Here is a 13,932-nt window from a genome sequence, read left to right as displayed (position 1 = left end):
CGTGCAAGGAATTGTCACATCTCTAATACGCGATAATAATATAAATGAGAAAGGTAAAAGAGGTCTTTCGTTTATAATCGTAGAAAAAGTTGCTCGTAATGAAATTCCATAGTAATATATGTCATACATTGTAAAATCTTTTCGGTATACCTTTACGACTTGACGACCGCTTTTGTCCACGAGATTTCGATTCCTGCATCCTTCTTCTTCTTCTTCTCTCACTCTCTCTCTTTCTTCTTTTCTTTATTTCGCGGCATAGCAACGTAAGCCCGTCTTACTTCGTTCTTAATCCCAATTCACGCTCGTCGACACGTGTTACCCGTACCATCTTCATCCACGGTGCGTTTGTCCTTCTTTTATTGTTATAAGACACGGTTTACGATCGAATCGACTCCGTTTGTAAATTTAATCGACTCTCGAACGAGGAGACTGGCCGGACGGGGCACGAGGAAACCAGGATGCAAAGTGGCCGTGACATTCCTTCGAATTCAAGCTGGATTCCCGTAATTCGCCTAACTGTTTACGTTGCAATTAATTGGGGTAAAAACCGGCCCGATGAATGCTGAGAACGATGAATATAATGCCGATGGTAATTTATTTTCGTACCTACTGTTTAGGTCAAGTGTGTTAACCGCGTTAAAAATTGTTTCGCGGGAACTATTGTGTGTAAAAAAGAGAGAGAGAAAGAAAAAGAAATCGTTAATGATATAACGTGGCCGTATAAACAGCTAGATAAAATCCAACTCAGTATACTCGATTCGCCTCTACACGGATATCTTCTTCTTCTTCCTCTCGCAAATTTTGAAACGATCACCGACCAAATTTACCTTAGACACGCGAGAGCCGGCCCATCTTCCACCCCCTGGAAGAGTAACGGTTTTTAACGTACGTTAAAAAAAGATCCCTGTTCCAAATTCGCGCACATCCGAAAAAAGATCGAGTTTAAAACGTTCCTCCCTTTCTCAAACTCTCCAATTAAATCGCAATCCCGTTCCCTCGCAAATCCTCCCTCCTCCATCCAATTTTCCTCTCTCTCTCTCTCTCCATTTCCTTTCCCCCACACCCCTTTAATTTATGGCGACGTAAGCCCCGGCACGAGAGAACCTCCTTAATCCCGAGGTTTCCCCCACGTCGGTTTTGTGTCGGGGCCGTGTTTTACACGTTGTCGGTTTCCGAGGCGCGGGCAAATCTCGCTTTCCGCGCGCGTGCACGCGGACAAGGGCGACAAAGGCGGGGCCCGACGCGTGTATCCCGAGCTTTTTCTCCGCTTTCCCCCTCCCCTGTGACCGAGGGCCCGACGTAGAACGCGCGTCGATCCGTGGACGCGGCGCCAGAGCGGAGCGGAGTTTTGTTTATTTTTTTCGTGGAAAGCGGCGCGTGCCACGCAGCTTGCAAATGACACATGCACACGCGTCTCTCTCCTCGCAACGGCCCCGCACAACTCGGACCGATCAACGTGCAGAAGAGGATTGGCGACAATCCCGTGAAAACTAGGGGGAGGTTGTTGGGACAGCTTGCGACTACGGATTTGCCAGAGTCGTTTTTTCTTTTATTTGCGCGCGACTAGGGCAGAGATTCTTCTCGCCGCAACAGAGAATTTTTAAAGTAATGACGCAAGTTGTGTATGGGGTGAGTATAGTAAATTTTTTTGGAACAAATTTTTGGGAAGGAAAGTAAGGATTGTTGGAAGAGATTTGGACGAAATTTTCGGATCGTTGTGGAGGAATGTTAAGGGGTTAAAAGTAACGTTAAAAGTATGATATCGGGCGGCTAGCCGGTAAGGATTTACATTCATGGTCATGAATGAAACATAAGATAAGGAAAACCGATCGTTGGCCGCGTTTCTCGCTTAAGTAATAACGACGTGGAACATTAGGGTTGGCTCATGAATTTGAAAACAGCCCCGCTGGTTAATTTAGGATTTCCAGATATTCACATCTAAATACTTACTTTCTATCCCATCCCTCCGTTTTTCAACAACGAAATCGACCGAGCGAAACGAGCTCAAACGAGTAATTGAATAAATATTCCTTTAGCTATCTTTCATACTTGAGACTCGAAATTTTTGTTATCTTCGAATCAAAATCGTCGTTGTATCGATTTCTAACGCGTGGATCTTCTCGCAAGATCACTCGAAGAATCAATTATCGTGTTTGATGGAAACTTTAAGAAGAGCATCGCAGATAGATTCGCACACGAGCGTCGCGTAATACACGCTTTAAGCGCAAAGACTGCTACTTCCAGTGGCTCTTCATTATCTAAGTCCAGGACCATTAGCGTAACGAATGTCGTAAAATCAGGCTGCGAGGTTAACGGGCATCGTTGCCGGTATATTTACCTCTTTATCTCCGAAGGGGGCGCCCGTTAAATTACGTCGATGGAAAAAGATGAGGAGACGGAGAGCGTGTCGCGTCTCTTGATGACTCGGAAAGTCGACAAGTTGCGAACGGATAAGTCTATCTGGGTGAAGATGGAGGAACGTGGCTCGATCCGAAGGATCATATTAAATTAAATCTTTCCACCTTCTTCCCCGTGTCTCCTGTTAACGAACAACGACTAATCTTGTTTGCTAACTTTTCCCTTATATTCCCTTATATTTACGTTAAATTGCTCCGATTTTTAAATTATTTTATATTAATTTTTCCACCGATGGCACTTTTTTTAAGGAAACGAAACGAAATTCGATTAAAAGAAAGTGGAGAAAGATTACACGTAGTAAAAATGGGGGGTATTTCGAGGTGAACTCGACCCTTTGGGATGTCGGCCACTTTTGATCATCTCTCAATGGAGCGTCGTGTTTTTCGGCATTCGCAAGTACGTAATGAAATCATGTCGAGAGTAGATCTCTCTCCACTCGGTTAAAGGTCGAAACTTTGGCTCTCCGCGACAAAGGACGATCGTTCAAAAGATTCGCTAGATTTCTAATTTTTCGAGTATCCTTCACATCGTCGTTGTGTACGATACCATGCTTCTTTTCTCTCTCTCTCTTTCTTTTTTATCGTCGCGACAGATTTTCGTTCTTCGAACCAACCTACTTTTTTCGGGAACACGTGTACACGTTCCCCGAATTTTCGAACAATACGCTACGATCCGCTCTCGTGAACCTCCATTTCTACGTATACGCGTGAATAATTCCTATTGTAGCAACTCGAAATTAACCTGTTTCTCGAATAAACACCACGCTAGGAATTTAAACGTTCAACCGAGCAACAAGAATTAAATAACGGATCGCGTAGTAGCATTTTCCGATCGAAATACCGTTCAGTCTAACGATCCTCTGCCGCGATATTCGTTCTTCTTGCTCCTCGCAATATATCGAAATCCGTTATTCTCGATAAAGAAAATTCCCTCGTTCTTCGAGAATTTCGCAAGATGGAACGCTTTCCTTCTTCCAAACTTCGTTCCATTCTCCTTTTTTCCCTCCCCTCTCCTTTTTTTTTTTGAAACCATTCGCGCGCCCTGAATGAAGCAACAACGAATTTTAAATCTCAGATCCGCCGGCTTCCTCTTTGAGCGCGGTGGCTTCTTTTTCTTTGTCACGCGAGCCTGGTGTTAATCTCGCCTTCAAGAGTACCGAATGAATTGGATGATTCAGGTGAAGTTTGCAGGGAGTATACACTCTGGAACGAGGAAGAGAGAGGGAGATGGAGAGAGGGAGGGCTATCTACCGCGCGAAAAGGGGTTGGAAAACCCCTTCGGGCTGTGCGTTGGCAGGGGTTCGATCCCCCGGCGCGCGTTAAGCCTCGTTTTCAAAGTTGGCGAGGAGCGACGTTGGTTTCGTGGCACGCGGTCGACAACGAGGACGGGCGAAAATTCGGGAGCGGGCCGGTTCCACTCCGCTCTCCGGTGTCGGCTTGCAAAATTAACGAATTCGATCGAGTGTGGGGCAAGGTTGGATCCGAGGCGAGGGAGGCGACGCTTCGTTTAACGAGAGAAGGCTCTCGCGTTACGGCTGTCGTCCACACCGGTTCCCACGTTCGCGATCCTAATAATTGTGTTATTTGGTCGCGAGCAATCGAACTCGCCCCTTGATCCACGGAATCTGGATTCGTCTTTCACTTACGCGGCATTAATTCGTTTGATCCGGGGTTTATATATATATATGTATAAATTAGTTAAAGATTCTTCGTTCTTCGCTGTGAAAATTAATTAAATCCGCGGCATCGCGTAACCGTATCGATTGCACGCCGTCGATGTTTCCGCTTAACGCGACTTCTCATCGATCGTATTGTTCCCCGAATCGTGATTCCGGCCCCAGCTGCATTTAATTAACTTCTCCAAGGTCCTAATGGATTCGGCTATCGAATAATGGCGGTTAATTATCGGTCGATCGTGCTTTGGAAATTTAACGAATTGAAGATCCTAATTGAAATCCTATTTCCGTGATCCACGAAAATTCGCGATACGCGACGCGGATTCGGCAAAATTCTTCTCGACCACGCTTCCTAGTAGACGCTAAATGCGTACGCGCTCCACGTGGAAAGCAAATTTCTAACGCGCTCTCTTCAATTCTCCACGCTTTTCCGTGCGAAACGAAGTGAAATACGATTGTTACACGATCGCGTTATGCCCGGCTATAGCGGATCCGCACGCAATATTCGTAATTCATATTGTTGAGAGCCGGTGAACGGTCGAGTTTGAACGACGTCGAAAAATTATGAACCGGTAGGTAGTTTAGATATTTCACGGGTTTTTTTCACGGTTAAAGTGTTCGCTCCCGTGCGAATCCAACGGTTGCTTAAACGGGGCGGAAAATCGACATTTTATTTAATTGCTTCTCGCAGCTTCCTTTATTTACTCGGAGTTAAATACGGGATTCTCCCGTATGGATAGGAATCCGATTTTTAATTTGCGCCGCTTTACCCGACTCCCCGCTTTTAATGATATTATTATTCTCGTTAACGTTTGAACGTTTTCAAAACCGATTTCATCCTTGATTCCCCCGCAATTTTTTTTAATGAAAATTCTTTTTTCTCTTATTTATTTATTTATTTATTTCCCCCTCCCCTACTTCCATCCCCTCAATATTCAAGCGCGTACACCTCTCTCTCACCCCCTCCCTCTGTGGTTTCAATCGAATATATCGACGAAACGGTCAGCGATTCCCGCGAGAAAGCGAATTTTAATTAGCAAGAGAAAATTTTCACCGTAGCCTTCGATTAAAATCAGACGGAAGCGCGAGTTTTGTAAGCGAGATCTAACGATTAAAAAAACTGGAACACGTTAATTAACGGCAGCTACGTTAAGCGTACATATGTACATATATATATATATTTCGATCATAGAAGATCGTTAAGCGTACTTGACACGGTCCTCTACCTCGTCGATTAATTATACGGGAAGAGATGGTTCGCATTTGACCCAGTCGCTCGTTTAATTATATCGTTATATCAGGTATCGTTGTTTAATAGTTGTTACTTATATACAATACACTTTGTACGTCGATGTTGTTTCACGAGACTTCCCCCTTATTTCACCCTTGTTTCTTATAAAAATTCTACCCATGTTTCCGCTAAAACATCATTTCTTCAAGCTTGTTTTCAACAAGCCAACGCCTTCTTTCTTTCTTCCTCCCTTTTTTTCTTAATACGAGATAATTGGCTAATCAGATCGAAATTACCAAAGAAGCACTTCTACGTCTTTCGATCTTGGCACAGCTTAATATTAGCACAGCTTTAGATATAATATAATATCCCTTGTCCAATTCTGTCAACAGTCTGAAGAATACAAATGATGTTAAAAACTATTTTAAGGATACGGATTGTATTCTAAAAATTAATTCTTCCCGAGAGAAAGAAGAAGATTCATCGTGTTCTCGAGAAACCGATTGAAATTGATGGTAAAACGCGATTATATATAAAATTAAGATGCGATTAAAAGAGAGGAGGAAAATTTAAAGCGAATCGCGAAACACCGTGCGACAAACCTGGCTCGTTAATGTTAATGGCGTGTCCCGATTGATGGGAAACGGTCGGAGGAAGGAGGGGGAGGGGGAGTACAAGGAACGGAAGAATAGAAAGATTATCGACGGGGGTTTTGATCGACATTTTCATCGCCGCCGGTACACCGCTCTCTATATACCTGTAACGGGCGGATGATTGGCAGTGACGTGCACGGAAATGATGTATAAAATCTCGTCTTTGATGCGGCCCATTAGTATGCGAAAATGTCGAATTCGATGAAAGGTTTTAACGCTCCATTTCGCTTTTATCCCAGGCATTTTATAACATTCGTCCCGCTTCCTGAAAGCGGTTATTAAATCAATTATCAGGCCAATTATCGGTTAAAAGCAAAATAGAATTTTTTTTTTTTGCTCCGCGGACGCGTTACCCTTCCTCTTTCGAAATTCTATTTTCCCCGGGACCGGGGTGGGAGCCGTACGGTGCTGGCCGTTCGAAAGGGAGGAGGAGGAAGGGAAGAGTCGAGGAACGAAGGGAGGAAGAGTCGTTTTCATTGACGGAGCGAGGCAATGAATCGAGAGCAATGTTCTCGCGACGTTTGCCTCTGCGTATATCCGTCCTATCCGTGACTCCTTCTGTCTTCGAGAAATTTGCAAATTCTTCGTGACCCGAGTATTATCACATTACGCAGTTTTCGAAGCGTAAAAAGAAGAAAAAAGCAGCATAATCCGCACCGCCGATACGCTCTCAATATTATTATCGTCTTTTCACTTTCACCGATCATAATTTTCTCTTTCTTGCAGTATAAATTTCTTTTTATTTAAATCGACGTCGACGAGAAATTCGTATTTATCGAAGCGATAAAATTAATTTTTCTTAACCACCTCGAGTATAACAACGATCGTATATATATATCTGAACTCGAAAGATCCACGTTTTACGTTGCTTGTTAATGGCGTTTCAATTATTCCCTGTCTCTATAAAACTCTAATTATAAGTTACTAGACTTGGTAAACTTCTCTTTACTCGATACTCGGTTCCAGAGGTGGGGAGGGAGGGAGGGAGAATGGCTCGTTAATACATCGATAGTCGCAAAAGTTGCAGGGTTCGATTATTTCTTTTAACCAGATAGGTTATTAAATGTTATTATTCCACTCGTATGATCCTGTTAATTAAGTTTCACTAGTTTCTTCCTTCTCGTGATCTTGGATCCTCTTGCTCTCGAACCGATTTTGAAGGATTCGTTCACTTATTTCGTCGCAGGAAACGTACGAGACAAGGGTTTTCAGTTCGAAAGAGAGAGAGAGAAAGTGTTCAAGGCATCGAATAGATTTTAATAATCATTGTGTGCAATATATATTGATGGAACGATCCATTTTTTTCCTGTTACGAATGTCTCGTTGCATTTCGTTCCACGTTTGTCAACGTTTATTTTCGTTTTTGAAATCAAAAAAAAAAAAAAGAAAGAAAGAAAGAAAAAGGAAGACACGAAATATGGAAATTTTTCATGGAAAAAATTTTAAATTCAAATCGCGCCTATCATTTCTTTATTACACGTCCAGTTTTCAATCTATGAATGCACGTAGCATATTTCCCGATTCATCAATTGACTTTCAATCGAAAAGACAAACAAAATCGATTCTCGATTAAACACGGAGTATTAATTCACGAGCGGAGGAGAAAAGTTGGAAAACAGGAAGCTGTCCGTTAAATATTAATCATCGGATAACGGTTATCGGTGTCAATAAGACGCGACGAACGGAAGAATACGCATTCGCGATATTCCGGAACAGCGGAAGCTTAATAAAACCGTAGCACGATAAAAATCGAACGATCTTATTATGATAAAACTCGTAACTGTGTGATTAAAAGTACAAGTAAGGGGGAAAGCGTGGTTCACGGCCGTTTTTATCGTCGCATTTACGATTATCCGAATCTTGTTTCGATTTGTAACTGTTTTTTTTTTTTTTTTAATTATCCAAACTATCTCGAATTTTGTATATATTTTTACAATCCTATCTTCAATTTCGTCCAAATAGAAAATTTAATTAACGAATATTCAACACGATGACGAATTATCAAAAGACAGTGTTCTTTACTCCACAAGTTTGTTAATTAGACAATAAAATGAAAGAGGAAACGATTTCAAGGAATTGACTATTTAATTCGAGTTACAATATATTAATTAATCGCGAAATACGTCCTAATAATTCTATTAACCTCGTTATCTTATCCTTTTTCTTGTTTTTTTAATTAGATACTCGTAACTGTTGTTCGAAATTGCACGAGTATATGTTATTTAAAATGGAAAAATGAAACAAAAAAACAAAAACTTTATCTTGGTTGCATTTCCTCGTTTCTATCTAACCTATCTACTGGCCACTTATCAAGTCCTTCCACGCAGTTCTAATCCGACCGTGATGACTCCAAGTTTTGTTCCACGACACACAGTTTGCAATCTGTTCATCGCACAAGTGCCTGCATTAACGGCAAATTAGTGGTAATTCGCGAGCAACTCGCAAACTATTTACCAGTTTATGGCATCGTAAAACTGTGGAATTACAAACGTATTTAATATAATATATAAAACTTGATATTAAAAAGAAAAGAAAAAAATTAACAGATTCCTTCCTCCTCCTCCACTTCCTCGGCGAGAAAACCGAGAGAATTTCGCTTCCCTCCGAAATTATCATTTCAGAAATCAGATACGAATCTGTGGAAAGCCGTCTCGACGGATGTAACGAATTACCGGCAAACTGGGGAAACGAACATACGTACAGGGCGTTTCCGTCGCGACTATTGATTCCTCATTGTGTCGTACGCGCTGCGAGGGACACGCGAGGCGAACTGCCACCCCGTGTGCACAAAAAGGTAAAGCGACCTTTTTCCCTCCTCCTCCTTCTCCTCTTCTTCCTTCTCTTCTCCCTCTCTCTCTCTCTCTCTCTCTCTCTCTCTCTCCCTCTCTCTCTCTCTGTGCTCCCTTCGACCGACCTTGTTCAAAACAGCTGGCTTTCCCGAACTTTCTCAATTCTCAGACCTCTCCAATCTTTGCGAACGTGTATCGCTAAAATATCGTGTTTCGTTTCGTAAAGGGTGACGATCTGTACGATGGGGATTTAGTTTAATATTATCGTCTCTAATTTCCCTCGTTATAAATTTAACGAATAAATAAAGTCGATTGAAACTAGAATTTATTTTAACCAACGAATTTTCGAATTTCACTTCGATTCTGATAAGTCTAGAGGATATTTTTTCGTACGAAATAAAAAGGGATTGTTTGGAATGAAAATTTTTATAGCGATTAAAATATATACCGGAGCGTAGTTTAATTTTATTCAACTTTTATCGCAAGTAAAAACGTAATAGAATCATGGTGTATTTATATCTGTGTAATATCGATTAATAATCCATCCTTCGAATGCTTTTCCGCATAAATGGCTCGCTCGAATTTTCCCGCTTCCTTTCTATAGGCGGAATAATTTATCGAAACGAATGCCCCAGAATATTTAAATCCTCGGTTAGAGGGCGTATTAATAAGGAAGATCGATATGAGTTTTTAAGGGACACGCGAAGTTCTATTTCGGTGTTGCGAGTTTCTCCGTTGCGAAGGAAGAAGAGGACCCTGTCCTCCCGACATCTGGAAAATTTTCAAACCGTGTTGCCGATCACTTAAAATAAACCAACCGAGAGGATCTCCCTAAGATTCTATTCTGTCCCGTCGATGGAACAACCGTCGAAACGGGTAATTATGTTTTCTCTGCGCGAGCGAATAATTGCACGTCGCGACGTATCCACTTCCTTCGTCGCTTTTTTTCCTTCGTTTCGTTTTCACCGGTTCGCCTTGGAAATAAATCACGTTACGCCCCTGAAATTCCTCTTTTCTCGAGACGATTCGAGAGAACCGCGAGAGAAATCGATTTCGAGCGTAATTTTCACTTCGAGATCGTCGCTCGCTTTCTTATATCGAGAAGAAAGATCCGTGGAACCGTTGAGACAATAATATCTGTACTACATACTTGCAACAACAAGCGTAGGTAATTCGGCCAGCTGCATTGGCAGTGGGCCAAGATTTTTCCTCTTAAAAGTCTGATCCAACCGGTGAAAGTAAGAGTTTTCTTTCTTCTTCTTTTTCTTTTTTTTTTCCATTTGCCGATTCTCGAAACACCATCGTTCCCTGATCCGTATCAACGGATATTAATTCGTATAAACGCGACACGACGGAGAAACGGTTCGATATATAAACGCGGTTAATGAAACTGTTAACCCTTTGCACTGTCGTTTATCCGCGGGACGATTATTACGCGGAGAAAGAAACGTAAGTTTTTCTTTATTACTCGTACATATCCGTAATTTTGTTTTAAATCCATTAAACGTTTCACCGCTTTAAACATTGGCGAGGTGTCCAAAAGCACGGACGCTGTGGTTGGAAACTCGATAGAGAACCAGTTTTAATAATCGTGGCCATTTACAGATATACGTTCGTTCGTCCTTCTCGCGATCCGAAGAAGGAACGGCGAAAAATATCGTTTCACGTTCCAAAACGTGGTCTATTAACTATTTCCGCGATCCGTGTAACAACGTTGCGTTTCTTTTCTCGCTCGGGACAATTTCTCGCGGAGAACGTGCCGCGAATATAACGCGACCCGCTTTGTAATCGTCGCACGCATCGTGCGCGCGGACGACTGTCGTTCCTTTCGCGTAAACCCACCTACAGTATCGACGGATACGCGCTTCCATCATTTTACGTGAAATTATTTTTTCACGTCGTATTCCTAATTTATTTGTTTGCGTAATTTTCTCCGATCGATCCGTCGCTTCTCGCCACTTCCTCCTCTCTTTAATCTCTTCTTTCGCGGATAATCGTGCAGTTTCACGCCAAGTACACGCCCGTTTTGTTGCGAAAAAGAGAAAAAAACTTTCTATTAATTTTCCGTTAACGAAGAAAAATTACCTTGAACGTATCTTAGATATGGAAAAAAAGAAAAAGGAAAGAAATACTTTCGAGTTGCAGGATACTGTGACGAAAGAGTGGAAGATAAATGTTGGTGAAAATAATATGTATTGTTTGTAATGAGGATGTTGTAACGGCAAAGTGGTAATAACAGAGGAACAATGAAAATAACGCGATTACTTGTAAAGATGTCGCCGTAAATAACGACTTTGGTGAATATTTCAGTCGACCCAAAAAAGTAAATCAATTTTATCGCAGCAGTATATTGACATTATCACAGGAACGATTTATAGGAGTGAATATAACGTGGAACATAATATCTACTTTCTGTGCGGTATTAACGATCCTATTAAATTTGCGCATGGCACTATGTTATAACGCGTGACAGAAAAGTCTCCACACCTTAAATAGTATCATAAAATCTGGAATATAGATACGTCAAATCGACGTTTCGAGTGAAATGTCACGCGTTGCGAAAATTTCCGTTGGACAACTCAATTAATTTAAACAATTTCGAAAAAAATCGTGTACACGATATTTAATTCGAGTTCGAGAAATCCTTCATTTTGGTTGTTTCTTTCAGCCAGTGGCCACAATTTCGAAAGAGAAACGATCGCATCAGGAGGCCGCGGCTTCATTATCGTCGTTAAGAAAATACGAGGCTAGAAATTTCTACTAAATTTCGAAATCATCGCAATTGTCTGCTTAAGTCGAGAGGAATTTAAACCGAGTGAAATTGGAATCGCGATTCCAACGGTTAGTTTCGTTTTCTTCTCGAAGGAAGAAAAGAAAGAAATTTTCTCTTTTTTTCTTTGTCCTTTGCACAGACGGGATTTGTGGAAAGATCAGAAACACATTGGTATTTTATTGGTATTTTACAACGACGGACGAGGAAAACGCGTCATTATTCCAAGCGTTTCGAATCGAGGGGATTATTTTCTGCTCTTTTGATCATTTTGCATTCGAAATTTTTATTTTCCCCTCCCGACGCGATCGAGTTTATAACAAGGCGAATTTATCGGGGGTTAAATCGCAGGAACGGAATGCTCGAAGGGTGTAAAGATGAAATCGAGCACGTTGATAAAAACGGGAGAGCGGGAGAAAGGGAATAAAGAGAGGCGATGCGGATTTAGATTAAAGATTTCGATAATGGAAATTCGTGATGCAAAGGTTGGTCGGTTGAATCCCGGCATCGTTCCCGGGATCGTAATCGAATCGTTATCGGTTCGTTTCACGGGCGTACAGTAATTATTTTTAATTCAACTTCGTTGCAACGTCGAACAGATGCGCGGCGACCCCCTCGACTTTCTACAATCTTATGCCATGCGTGGATGATTCGTTTTTAAAATCTCTTGTACTTGGTCGATCATCGTCGCTTCTATTAAATCCGTTTTTTCCCTTTCTTTATTATCGGTCGTTGCGTTTCAAAGCGTGTCGTTGATCCAAATTCTCGAATCAACGAGACGCGAGTTATTGAACTTTCCAGACGATACCTTTTCGAATCTCTCCAAACTTTTACTTTTTTTTCATTCGCTCTCGCGATTTATCCAAAACCCGTGCTTCATATCGCGCATGGCCGCATAATTTCTCCGCGATTCGCTCCCTTGATAAATGCCACGTTTCTGATACTCTGAAAAAAAAAAATTACCAATTTTTACGATGGCCTTTCGCCATCGGGCGTGCCCGAACGAGAGTAGGTGGAGTGAACCGGTCGACCTCTTTATCGACTCGAAATTCTTCTCAATTTCCTGTAGAGGAAATCGAACGGTCAGCGTGGAGCAATCCTGCTAACTGAATTCCATCTCTCGATGGACAAAAGCAACGGCGCGTTCCCAGTCCTGGATGCTTCTCTCCGCGCTCTGCCTTATTTCGACGGCCCCTGTTTCTCCATGTTTCTAGGTCAGTTGACTCGGCTACAGTTCGGTTCTGGGTCGGTCACCGTTTGTCTAAGTTTCAGAATGCCTCCTCTTCCTCCCTGTCTCTCTCTGCCTCTCCGCTCCGTGTCGGCCGTTACGCCGCGCTATCGTCGAAAGTCAAGCCCGAATGAACTTGGTTCGGACCGCGCGCTCTACAAAGTTTTAACCGATGTACCATCTGTGATATGAGAATTAGTTACCGGAGGTAGGAGACAACGCCGCGACAACGAGAAAGTTACGGACGAGTGAACGGAGATAATTGTTGTTTGCTAAATTCCAGAGCCGATATCTTGTAACGGAACTCCTTCCCTCCTTCCCTCGCGTATTCTACATTATTATTCCATTAATTGAACCTCCTCCGCTTCTCGCGCACGGTGGCAGCCGTTTATCGATTTATCTCGCCCCGAGACCTCATCCCTCCGCTTCAACCTCTGTTTTCCTCTCCGCCGCTTTGTTTTATTTTTCGCCCACCAATTTGAGCTTCCACCTCGATTTCACCTCGGATTTAAGGAAAGGATATACCTTCCACCGCTTGTTCGCGCTCGCGTCAACCTATCCTTTTGTCCTTCCAGTTCCTTTGTACCGATATTCTCTTCTCGGTACTCGGATACTCGCGTAGCGCAGGGCCGAACGCACAATTCCGCGTCTCGGAATTATATGGCGAAACGGCAATGACGAGTTGTTCTCAGGGCTGTAACGGCCCGTTTTGCCACGCGCCCCTTCCAACCGTTTTTCACTCTCGAAATATCTTACTCCGTCCTGATATTTATGACCGCGTTCCATCTTGCTTTCCCGCTTATCTTCTCCCCCTTCCGTAAACAAATCGAAGGGGGAGGAAATTCGTATCAATTGGCACAAATTTGGATCACGGGCAGAGCGGGAGTGGGGGGAATAGCAGGGAAGAGCTCGGTAAGTAAAATCGATTCGATTAAGAGCGAACGGTATGATTAATGCCAACGAGCGTTTTATCGCGAGAGCGTGGAACCATTTGCATCATCCTTGTACGCGTCGCTATTTTTCCTGCTTTCTTTCTTTTTTTTCTTTTCTTTTTTTTGATTCGAACGCGCGCTCCAATTTCGCGCCTCCGTTCCACGATCCGCTCCGACAGAACGACGCACGCGTATGCATATGCTCGGTTTAATCCGATCTCGTTGGTGATAATTTC

The 13,932-nt window shown here is 42.5% G+C and overlaps 1 protein-coding gene across 2 annotated transcripts in view; it reads left to right on the top strand.

The window, feature by feature from the left end:
• The window catches only part of LOC108002061 (plexin-A4), a 263,093-nt gene that overhangs the window by 10,739 nt on the left and 238,422 nt on the right, over window positions 1-13,932 (top strand). The window lies entirely within an intron of this gene.

Source organism: Apis cerana, linkage group LG1 (genome assembly GCF_029169275.1).
Source record: "Apis cerana isolate GH-2021 linkage group LG1, AcerK_1.0, whole genome shotgun sequence".
NCBI lineage: Eukaryota > Metazoa > Arthropoda > Insecta > Hymenoptera > Apidae > Apis > Apis cerana.
The sequence above is the reverse complement of the archived record's forward strand: the minus strand, read 5'-3'. Positions and strand labels throughout refer to the sequence as shown.